This window comes from Pan paniscus, chromosome 7, assembly GCF_029289425.2.
Source record: "Pan paniscus chromosome 7, NHGRI_mPanPan1-v2.0_pri, whole genome shotgun sequence".
Classification (NCBI taxonomy): Eukaryota; Metazoa; Chordata; class Mammalia; order Primates; family Hominidae; genus Pan; species Pan paniscus.
Genome location: NC_073256.2, coordinates 120,127,240 through 120,139,773, shown reverse-complemented (window position 1 = coordinate 120,139,773; position 12,534 = coordinate 120,127,240). Strand labels below are relative to the sequence as shown.

At 48.6% G+C, this 12,534-nt stretch overlaps 1 long non-coding RNA gene across 1 annotated transcript in view; it reads left to right on the top strand.

The window, feature by feature from the left end:
- LOC117981474 (uncharacterized) overlaps positions 1-12,534 on the top strand; it is a 42,278-nt gene that overhangs the window by 20,205 nt on the left and 9,539 nt on the right. The gene's annotated exons all lie outside the window — the stretch shown is intronic.

Below are 12,534 nucleotides of genomic sequence, written 5' to 3'. Positions count from 1 at the left end.
GAGACTGATTTTAGAAGAAACACTAGAACAGAAATCCTGTTTGGCTCCTCACCCTTGACCCGTAAATCCAGGTGCACTTTATTCTTCACAGTCACGTCTCCTCCCCAGTCTGTTGCAGGGACCCATATTGAGCTGGGGTCCACTCTTGATTTCCTGCCCCTCCCTGCTCACTCTCATTTCTCCCTCCCCTCCAATCCCCTCCCCTCTCCTCCCCTCCCCTTCCCTTCCTTACCAGCCTCCCCCCCACCTCTTTCTCTCTTTCTTTCTTCTTCCTTTCTGACAGAGTCTCATTCTGTCTCCCAGGCTAGAGTGCAGTGGCGCGATCTCAGCTCCCTGCAACCTCTGTTTCCCAGGTTCAAGCAATTCTCCTGCCTCAGCCTCCTGAGTAGCTGGGATTACAGGCAGGTGCCACCACACCTGGCTGATTTTTTTTTTTTTTTTTTTTTTTAGTAGAGATGGGGTTTTACCGTGTTGGCCAGGCTGGTCTCAAACTCCTGACCTCAGGTGATCCACCCACCTTGGCCTCTCAAAGTGCTGGGAGAATAGGCATGAGCCACCATGCCTGGCCTCTTTTTTTTTTTTTTCTTTTGAGACAGAGTCTTGCTCTGTCGCCCAGGCTGGAGTACAGTGGCGTGATCTCAGCTCACTGCAACCTCCACCTCCCAGGTTCAAGCAATTCTCCTGCCTCAGTCTCCCAAGTAGCTGGGACTACAGGCGCACACCAGCACGCCTGGCTAATGTTTTGTATTTTTAGTAGAGATTGGGTTTTGCCACATTGGCCAGGCTGGTCTCGAACTCCTGACCTGAAGTGATCTGCCCACCTTGGCCTCCCAAAGTGCTGGGATTACAGTTGTGAGCCACCGCATTTGGCCTCTCATTTCCTTTCTGAGTAACCCTCTTAGTCTTCTTATTTCCTTTTTGCCCCCACCTGCTGCCTGGTGAGCCCCCAGAGGCTCCTGGCCCACTGTGTGTTTGGAGGCCTGGATCTGGAAACTCTTCCCACTCCCAGCAATTGTACCGTGGATGTTGGGCACTGCCTGTCCGGAAAGGACCGTCCACCCACTTTTTGGAGCTGGTACCTCCCACCAAGACTTTGAATGATAATTACTGTCTTCTTGTGGATCTCTCCCCCTTGCCCACTGTAGACTGGCCAGGAGACAGCACTGACCCAACAGGCTGGTCAGAGTCCTCTTCTGGAAATTTCAAACTTGGAAGCACAGGGAGGAGGGCAGTTTGTTTCTCTGTGAGAGCTGACGGTAGCTTTGCAGTGGATTTTGGAGGAAATTAGTCTGCAGTAGATGAGAATAAATCCAGCCTACAGGAAAACAGGAACTAAAGATCCAAAAGGGGAGGCCAGGGGCACACTGATTCCTGAGATCAGGGATCTGCCATGGGATTAGAGTTCAGAAAACAGAAAAATTAAAAAGAGAAAGAGGCCAGTCAAGGTGGCTCACATCTGTAATCCTAGCACTTTGGCAGGCCAAGGCAGGAGGATTGCTTGAGCCCACGGGTTCAAAACCAGCCTGGGCAACATAGCAAGACCCCCAATCTATAAAATAAAAATTAGCCAGGTGTGGTGATGTGCAACTGTAGTTTCGGCTACTCAGAAGGCTGAGGCGGGAGAATCACTTGAGCCTGGGAAGTTGGGACTGCAGTAAGCTGTGATCACCCCACTGCACTCTGGCCTGGGCCACAGAGCAAGACCCTGTCTCAAAAATAAAAAGTGAAAAACAAAAAGAGAAAATTCCTGATCCCTGTCTTCCAAGACCCACCTGCATCTCCTTTCTATGACGTGGTTACACAAGCCCAGCACACCTGATGTTTTGCCTGTTTGATCTCAAAAGGCTGGAGGGGGGAAGAGTTAGCAGGAGCGAAGTTGCAGGGTTTTAATCCTGGCTTGCCAAGCTTCATGACGTTGGGCAGGTTACTCAGTGACTATGTCTGTAAAATAGGGATGATAATAGGATTCCTTCCTCATACGATTGTTGACAGGAGTGAGCAATTAATGTAGAGAGGGTTGGGATGGGGCCTGACATACAGTAAATGCTGTATGATATTTCCTATTGTTACTTTTACTTGAGTTGGATTTTCTGTTACTTCGACTGCAAGATCAAGACAAAACCTTCCTTGCTTGCCTCTGGGTTAAAATGTTCCTAAGCACCCACATGTCCCAGGAACGGGAAATTACCAAGCCACTCAGGTATGCCAGGAAGTGCCAATCAGAAGCTCTTTCCCCATGCCAGGCCCTGGCATCTACCACCCACTGCTGGGCTGTCCTGTTTCCATGCAGAAAGGGTACAGCCATATAGCTCTCTCCCTGCCCTTCGGCCCACTTAGGCTGTTCTCACGCTCCGGCCCTCTGATTTGGAAACCAGACCCGCTCCTTCCTGGGCAGCACCTGGCCCTGCCTCGGTCTCTGCACCTACAGGAAACCAGATGTGAGGCTGGTTTATGGAGGAGTGAGAAGAAAATACAATCTCTCAGGATGTTTGTTCTAGTTCCTTTCTAACCCTAGCTTATCTGGTTACTTGGCCTCTATTTTTGTTTGTTAGTTTGTTTGTTTGAGACAGGATTTTGCTTTCTTACCCATGCTGGAGTGTAGTGCTGTGATCTCGGCTCACTGCAACCTCTACCTCCCAGGCCCAAGGGATTCTCCTGCCTCAACCTCCTGAGTAGCTGGGACCAGGGGCATGCGCCACCACGGCTGGATAATTTTTTGTATTTTTAGTAGAGATGGTATTTCACCATGTTGGCCAGGCTGGTCTTGAACTTCTGTGTGATCCACCTGCCTCGGCCTCCCAAAATGCTGGGATTACAGGCGTGAGCCACCGCACCCGGCCTACTTGACCTCTATTAAATGTCTGTGCTCACCACCAGTCAGGCAACTGAGTTAGAGGAACAAAAGAACTTCTGGTAAGAGAGAAAATGACAGGAAATTCAATTCACTGGGATTTGTTGGGGAACCTACTATGTGCACATCACATGGAAGAAACAGGAATGGACAGCAGCACTGATACAGGCAGGGCAGTGGCTCATCAACAACTCCCCACAGGAGGACTTCCTTCTGCTCCCATCCTCATCTCTGCTGCCACTTCTGCCTTCCTGGTGGGGGTTGGGGGATTTTTCGGGGGTTGGGCATGCTTGCAGGGAAGGGAGGCAGAGGCAAGGGGAGTGAGCAAAAATGAGGAACCAATGCTGTGGCTGATGTGGCAGTCCCAGCAGGAGGGCTGGACAAGACACTGCAATGGAAATGATGGCCTGGGAGCTGCAGGCCAGTTCCAGGTGTGGATCTGATTTGAAGGCGGAGGATGGGATCTGAGCATCCCATGTGTGGAGTGGAGGCCAGCAGGCTCACCTAGGAGCCAGCCTGGGAGAGTAGGAGCCCCAGAGAACTCAGCAGAAATTGCTTCGCAGGCAGCTCAGCTGCTCCTTGGGATGCTGGGTTACCTAGAATAGAGAGCTCATGATTTCTAGGCACGTTAGGCCTTGGGCCTAGAGTGTCAAAAGTCAATCTTTCCAAATTCTGTTGGCCAGTGTGAGGAAGGGACTCATGTTCTGCTTTGCTGTTTCCATGATGTCCAGGGAGGGCGGAGTACCCTACAAGGGTCTGAATGCTCTTGTGGGCAACCGATGTGTATATGTCAGGGTGGTGTTGGGGGTGGGAATTGGAGGCCAGTTCTACTGGTTTTCTCAGGTGGGTCCTGGGTAATAATCTTAGTCCTGCTGCCCACCCACCCTCTGATTTTGAGCATGTCATTTACTTCTCTGGGCCTCAGTTTCCACATCTGATAGATGACAGGATTGGCTTCGGTCATCTTTAGGTCCCTGCTGCCCTCACAGCCAGGGGGGTAAACTTTGCCTCAGGAGGTAAGCTGGGTATGCACCCTCACAGCTTTGGCCTTCAGGGAAGGAAACTGAGTCAGAAGGAGCCTTGAACCACTTGGCAGAAGGAATGAAGGGCTCCCAACTCAGCCTTTACTAGCCCTTCTCAGCACGTGCTTTCCCCCTGTGTTTTTCTAGAATCCTTCTGTCCCCTGACTTCACTGCTGAGGACAAGTCTGCATTCCCTAGGCCCCTCCTGGGCTGGAGCAGGGCTTGGCGTTTGACTTGTAACCACACGGTGGGGAGGGTGTAGCATTCTTTATTTCTCAGAAAAGCTGAGATGAGTGAAAGCCACTTAATTTCTCTTGTTTTCAAGTATTTGGGTTTGGCTAGTTGGTCTTGAAGGCCTCTTCCCCCTTTGTGCGTTCATTCATCATGAATCATGACTCGTCATCATCATTCATTGTTCGTTCCTTCATTCAATATTGCTCTCTCTTTTTTTTTAATTTATAAAGAAAAACAGTTTACTTGGCTCACTATTCCACAGGCTGTCCAGGAAGCATGATGCTGGCATCTGCTTGGCTTCTGAGGAGGCCTCAGGAAACTTTCAATCATGGCAGAAGGCAAAGGAGAGGCAGGCATGTGTTCCATGGCCAGAGCAGGAGCAAGAGAGAGAGGGCGGAGGTGCCACACACTTTTGAAAGGCCAGATCTCACAAGAACTCATGACAGTACCAAGGGGGTAATGCACCCCCAAGATCCAGTCACCTCCAACCAGGCCCCACCTCCAACACTCGGGATTACAATTCAACATGAGATTTGGGCGGGGACACAGATCCAAACCATATCAATGACTAAGGGAGAAGGCGAAAGGCCCTCTTTCTCTGGGCTCTGGAGTACCAGTTGAACACATCAGAGCCACATTCTCTTCTGGAACACACTAGCAATGTAACCTTGATAAAGTTAGCCTCTCTGAGCCTCCATTCAATATCTCTTAAGCACCTGTGTGCAAGGCTCTGTGCTAGGCAGAAAGCTTCATAAGAGCTTTACATGCATCGTGGACCATCACATTCAATGCGTAGTACAGCTCAGGCAGGTATTCAGTTCTTCTCTGACAACTTGAGTCTGTATTACTCAAGTATTCAAGAAAGCTTTTTTTTTTTTTTTTTTTTGACAGGGTCTCACTTTGTTGCCCAGGCTGGAGTGCAGTGGTATGATCTTGGCTCACTGCAGCTTCAATCTCCTGGGCTCAGGTGATCCTCCCGCCTCAGCCCTGCAAGTAGCTGGGACTACAGGTGCGCACCACCACACCCAACTAATTTTTGCATTTTTTGTAGAGACATGGTTTTACCACATTGCCCAGGCTGTTCTTGAACTCCTGAGCTCAAGCAATCCGCCTGCCTCAGCCTCCCAAAGTGCTGAGATGACAGGTGTGAGCCACCGCACCTGGCCTCAAGGCTTCTTGTGTGCCCACATTGTGCCAGGCACTGTTCTAGGTGCCAGGATCAGGAGCAAGTCCATACTCTTGTGGTGCTTGCTTACTGGGGAGAGAAAAGGGCAGGGAGAAACACATAAATAGGATAATTCCAGGACATGTTGAGTGTGATGAAGAGGTAACATAAGGAGCTACTGGGGTGAAAAGATGAGGGAGGCCGGTAACAACTGCATCTCCTGAGCCTCTGCCCCTCTTCCTGGATGCCTAAGAAGAAAGAGAATACCCAGGCCTGTGCTGAGTGGAGCTTTCAGGCTAGTCAAAGCATGAACTGGGCTAGGAGAGACGAGAACCCACTTGGAACGCTCTGCCAAGGTGGTGTCAGGTTATTATTTGTCACAACAAATTCCCTGGGCTGGTTCCAGAAGCCACGAGGCCTCACAAGGGCTTATGCTACAAAAAGCATGTATGATGGGTTACTTTGGGGTCATCACCCCTTCTGAATACAGCTGAGCAACTTTTTCTGAAACATCTGTTTCATTTTTGAAAAGACAGCATATGCACACAGTACTAGATATAAAAGATATAAAATGGTATACATTGCAAAGTGAGTATCCCCCTGCCCCTGGCCCCAGCCCCAGGCCTCTGCCTCGTCGAGGTTCAGGTAACCTGGAGGGATCTGCATGACTTCCCTGTTTGTCCCTGGGCTTCCTACACACTAGTATGAGATTAATAATTCTTTTCCAACTTTACAACCCTTGATCTCCTTCTGCCAAAATGCATGCCCTCTACCTGGAGAGAAGGCCCAGGGGAACATCCCAAAAAAGGAAGAATGGAAGCAGGTCCTGTCTAAACAGGGGCAGAATCCTAGCACTGTGGGTTTGGAGTCAGCAGACCAGGCAGAAATTCTGGCTCTTCCTCTTTCTGGCTGAATAACTTGGGCAAGTGAAGGAAGCTCCCCTAGTCCAATCTGCCGGTCTGTAAACTGGGGCTCATCATTAGTCCACCGAGACATGAGGATTGTAGGAGCTGGTGCAGGCGGGCACTTGACCCTGGCCATCACAGAGCTAAGCTGCAGACAGTGGTGGCTGTAACGACCACTGCATGGGTTCCAGGCTTCCCTTGAGCCCGCACTTGTATGCAGGTGTGTGCTCAGGTCATCAGGCAGTCTCGTCAGGCTGTGAAAGTCACAGAACGGTCACCTGCAACTGGTGTGTGTATGTCAGGGTGGTGTTGGGGGTGGGAATTGGAGGCCAGTTCTACTGGTTTTCTCAGGTGGGTCCTGGGTAATAATCTTAGTCCTGCCGCTCACCCACCCTCTGATTTTGAGCATGTCATTTACTTCTCTGGGCCTCAGTTTCCACATCTGATAGATGACAGGGTTGGCTTCAGTCATCTTTAAGTCCCTGCTGCCCTCACAGCCAGGGGGGTAAGCTTTGCCTCAGGAGGTAAGCTGGGTATGTGTCCTCACAGCTCTGGCCTTCAGGGAAGGAAACTGAGTCAGAAGGAGCCTTGGGCCGCTTGGCGTAAGGAATGAGGGGTTCCCACTCAGCCTTTACCAGCCCTTCTCAGCATTTGCTTTCCCCCTGTGTTTTCTAGAATCCTTCTCTCTCCTGACTTCACTGCTGAGGACAAGTCTGCATTCCCTAGGCCACTGCTCAGCATGGGGAGGGTTCCAGGAGCTGAAGCCAGGCCAGGTCTGAAGGAAGTCGAGTCGGGGGTGTAAGGATTGGCCAGATTCAGGCTCAGGCTAAAACATGCCCAGATGGCACTTCTGAGGGGGGATGGGACAAAAGCCACTGTGGCAAATCACTGACCATACCTGTCACCCTGGAGCTTGGCTCCAGGCTGCTGTTGTCAAGAAAGGAGAGGGTTGCTAAGAAAACAAACCCTCTGTAGCTGGCAGCTGCCTGACGCTGGCCCCAGCTGTGTTCGCAGACGACATGCAGACCTGAATTCGTGTTTGACAGAGTTTGTGTTCGTCAAGGCAGTGAAGAGGAAACTTTCTGGCAGGCAAGAAAAGCTCAGTAATGCCTCCAGGAAAAGGCACGTCGTGCTGAACTACCTCTTTCAGCTGGCTTGACATGAAGCTGTTTTGCAAGAACTTTATTGTGACTGCTCCTGAAGTATGAAATTCACTCCGGGATCCGGGGAAGTGCTCTGCAGAAGGCAACGAACTTCATTGTTCTTGCATATTTTCCATGCATAAGCCAGAGTCCAGAAAGCAGCGTCAACATTTTCGTGAGGTGTCTTACCTATGGTGGTCCTTCCATCTTCATGTCTGTTTCCCCAGACAGACATGAGCCACTGAGGGCAGGGAGCCCAAGCCCTTCCTCCTGGGTGCTCCCTCCACCCCCAGCCCACAGCCTTATTCATAATTCTAGAGTCTCCTGTAAAAGTTGCCTATTGCAAGTTCATTATTAAGGACAATGGGAAGAGGAGAAGCCAGAGGAAGACTTTGTAGAAGGCTGAGCTCCTCCAGAGGAGTGGGAGCCCTTGGACTATCCCAGCATATAACCTCCCCACCCCATGCCCCAGTGACTCCACCGCACACTGCAGGACAGCATGCTATGTGCAGGCTGCTTGAGGCTGACCGTGCATCCTTGCCCAGATCATCTCAGCCCAGCTGCAAATCCTGGCCTCCATTATCAGGAAGATACTCAAGCTGGGCCCACGTGGACCACTGGCTGGATGGCACCATGCATCCTGTGGCCTGCTAACATGGGAGGACCCTCGTGAGAGGGACATAGCTACCATCTGCACCTCTGCAGAGCTTTCACTTAGTTCTTGTTGTTTTGGGGCAGCTGTCCTTCTGTCAGTTTTCTTCTGGAAAAACAAAGCTCCCCTGGAAAGGCTCCTCAGAGCCGGCCCTGCCCAGCCAACAGCAGGACACTCTTGCAAGACCAGCTGCTTTGCCCCCACAGGACTCCCTCCCCTTCTGTCCTCAGAGATGAGGTGCCCACCCACCCCACCAGCCACAGTGTGGGATGGAGCCAGGCAAGAGCTCAGGGCAAGCCGGCCTGGGCCTTCACGCAGTGGCCTCTGCCCCTTCTATCTGTGTGATGGACTCATTGCGTTAGTCGGGCCCTTTCCTACCCTCTCCAGGGCAAGCTCTCCTTGTAACATTAGGTTAGTCTGAGTAATGGCTCCTCAAAGAAGCCAGTGTACTGTTCTCTGGAAGCTCACATGGTAAAAAGGACTTTGCAGGTGTAATTGGGCTAGAGATCTTGAGATGGGAAGATTTTCCTAGATGACCTGGTTGGGCCAGTGTAACCACAGAGGTTCTCATCAAAGGGAGGCACGAGGTCAGAAGGGAGAGAAGATGCTACGCTCCTGGCTTTGAAGATGGGGGCAAGGGGCCAAGAGGCCGTTTAGTGTGGGTGCCTCTAGATGCTGAAAAAGGCAGGGAAACAGATTCTCCCCAGCACCTCCAGAAGGAATGCAACCCCGTGGATTTTAGACTTCGACCTCCAGAACTGAAAAGAGTACATTTATATTGTTTATTGCCACTAACTTTGTGTTAATTTGTTACAGCAGCAACAAGACACATATACAAACATAAACAAATGTCATAGCTCCTCATGTGATTTCTTTTGGCATCTATTGATGAACAGAATACATAGTGACAAAAAGCCACCTTAAATTTATGGCACAATCACGGCTCACTGCAGCCTCAACCTCCTGGGCTCAAGCCATCCTCCTACCTCAGCCTCTCAAGTAGCTGGGACCACAGGCATGGGCCACCACACCCAGCTAATTTTTTATTTATTTATTTTTTGTAAAGATGGGGTCTCAAGGGCTGGGTGAAGTTGATCATGCCTATAATCCCAGCACTTTGGGAGGCCAAGGTGGGCAGACTGCTTGAGCTCAGAAGTTCAAGATCAGCCTGGGCAACAAGGTGAAATTCTGTCTGTACAAAAAAATACAAAAATTAGCCAGGCATGGGTGTGTGTGTGCCTGTAGTCCCAGCTACTTGGGAGGCTGAGGTAGAAGGATTGCTTGAACTCAGGAAATGAAGATTGCAGTGAACTGAGATCACGCCACTGCACTCCAGCCTGGGCAATGGAATGAGACCCTGTTTCAAAAAAAAAAAAAAAAATGGGAAGAGAAATGGAGTCCCACTCTGTTTGTTGCCCAGGCCAGTCTCAAACTCCTGGGCTAAGTGATCCTCCTGCCTCAGCCTCCCAAAGTGCTGGGATTACAGGCTGTGAGCCACTGTGCCCAGCCAAATTTATGTTCTCAGTATGATCTCAGGCCCAGACCATCTGGGTTCAGATCTCAGCTCTGTCACCTAAAGCTATGTGTGACCTTGGACAACTCTCAAGGTTCTCACCTTGAGAGTTCTCACTTTGAGGTTCTCACCTTGAGAGGGGGAACCTCAAGTGCCTCAGCATTCTCACCTTGTGTATAGGAATAATAATAATACCTACCTTATATTATTGTGAGGATTACATGACAATGCACAGACAGCATTTGGAAAAATGCCTGGCATGCTGTAAGTACTATTAAAGTGGTTATTTTTTAGTATTATCTTTATTAAAACATATAATACATGTGAGAAGCATTATTATTTGTCCATTCAATAGACAATGTACACATAATTTTTAGTCCTGCTTTACTTCACTGCACTTCTATTTTCTATTTTGTCCCAAGAATGCCTAGCCTTGCATAGAAGAAAATACAAGTGCCCACCTCAAATCAATACAAACACATTGATTCTTTTCTAATTGAATCTCAGCCTTATCATGAAGCCCATTTCCTTAGACATTCATTACCACCATCAGCCAGACCCAAAAGACAAACCCCACTCTCAGGCCAACTTTTCTTATTAGGACCCTCCAAACTGCACTGGGGTCTCCAAAGCACTAGTAGCAGAAACTATTGGTGTCTGCACACAGTCATTTTCCTCTTCTTTATTCAGATATGAGGCAGTAATATGCCCAACCCTGGGGGAGGAGTCAGGACTAGTTCAAGCCTGTTACGGTAATCCCATTTACCTTGGCCAGTTGGCTGGGTTTTGTAGTATGCATGTGACCTACTTAGCTTTTTTACTCTAGATGTGGATAAAAGTCTGATGGTGGACTGCTGGGAAATTTTTCCTTTCCTGATAAAAAGAAAGTGTTTAGTTATAGTCCAGTTGGGAAAACAGACACCACCCCAGGTATTTCAAACAGAAAGGGGTTTAATATAGAGAATTAAGTGGTTACAAAACTACTGACAGTGTTGGAGGAAGAAAAGTAAAGGCAAACTAGTCTTACCTCTCAGGATGGCTGCTAGCTTTTAGAGAGTCAGGAAGTTACAGAAACTGCAGAAGACTGCAGTGATGATCACAAGTGTCTGCAGACCAAAATGGGTGACTTTCATGCTAATTCCTGGAAGCCACTACACAGTCTTGTGTCTGCTCTTCTCTTCCTTCTTCCAGATCTTGCAGAAGTACCTCTCATTGATGGAATCGAAACCAGATCCCTGCTAGCAAGGTAGGGAATGGTGCCGAGTTACTGAAGACTCTCTGGCACAAAGAGAAACTCCCTTTCTTCCTACTTTTGCACTTTAAAAAAATCAGGATAAGAAGCATGGAACTGATGTAGTCAGTCTTGTGATTGTAAGGTGAAACATTCACTCACAGTCCAGGCGTGGTAGCTTACACCTGGAATCCCAGCACTTTAGGAGGCTGAGGTGGGTGGATCACTTGAGATCAGGAGTTCAAGACCAGCCTGGGCAACAGTGAAACCTGATCTTGACAAAAATTTCAAAAATTAGCTGGGCATGGTGGTGCAGGCCTGTAGTCCCAGCTACTTGGAAGGCTGAGAATCACTTCAACTTGGGAGGCAGAGGTTGCAGTGAGCCAAGATTTCACCACTGCATTCCAGCCTGGGTGACAGAGCGAGACTTTGTCTCAAAAAAGAAAAAACAAAACAAAACAAAAAAACAAAGAAAGATTCACTCCTCATTCATTTATTCAACACATCTATAGGTGATCATCCTTGGCAGAAGCCTTGGCCTTGATTCCCACTGGCCAGCTGACTGACTACGCGGCTGCACTAATGAGGGCAACAACACTTTTTTTTTTTTCGTGAATACCATTCTTTGCATTTTGTATGCACTATCCTATCTCATCCTCACTGCTGCACTAACGAGAGCAGCAACAATTGTAATTTTTTGGTATTCACCAAAAAGTGTTTTTTTTGTGAAGTTTTTGAGCTCCCAGGCTCAAATGATTCTCGTGCCTCAGCCTCCTGAGTATTTGGGATTATAGGCGTGCACCACCATGCCCAGCTAATTTTTTTTTTTTTTTTTGTATTTTTAGTAGACACAGGGTTTCTCTGTGTTGGCCAGCTTGGTCTCAAACTCCTGGCCTCAAGTGATCTGCGTACCTCGGCCTCCCAAAGTGCTGGGATTACAGGTGTAAACCACTGTGCCTGGCTAACACATTGTTTTGGTGAATACCATTTGCATTGTATATGCACTATCCTATCTTATCCTCATCCATACCAACTGATGATACACATACACATTCAGCACTCAGAGGGTCACAAGAGTACTGACATGTACTGTGTATTCACGGTGCTCCAGGCACTATTCTAGACCCTTTACACAATTTAACTCAGTTAATTTTTTCAACAACTCTGCAGCTAGGTCTTATCATCATCAACCTCTTCATCTGAATGAGAAAACTGAGGCACAGAGAAGCTAAGCTAGTTGCCCAAAGTCATCAACTAGCAAGTGATGGAGCTGAGATTCAATCTAGGCAGGTTAGTAGCAGAGCCTATGAATTTAATCGCTACTCTATGCTAGAAGCTACTGACGGTGGCTGCCTTTGGGGTGGAGGCACTGCAAGCCAAGTTATGTTGATCGACTTTTACTGCATCCCTTTTATATTGTTGGACTTTTTAATATGTATTCCTAAAGGTAAAGGCATTTCCACCCAGGAGGGGGCTTGACTGGAAAATTCTTATTTATCTTTCAGAACCTGACTCCTCTAGGAAGCTTTTCCTCATCCTGCTCCAACGTCTTTGCTCTCTGTGCCTATCTGTGCTCATCTCTGTGCCTATACCAAGTACCTGATGTGTAATTCATTCCCAGGAAATGTTTGCTAAATAAACATTTCCCAAAAGCCACCTCTGGATCTTCTAGACTCTGTTACCTTGTCTAACATTGCCTGCCAGACAATTCTTCCTAAAATGCTACTTTCTCAGTGTTATTCCTTTGCTCAAAAACCTTCACAGATTCCTATTTCTTTTCCCCATTGAGTTTCCAGGTTGGCAACAGGCAGGCTTCTCC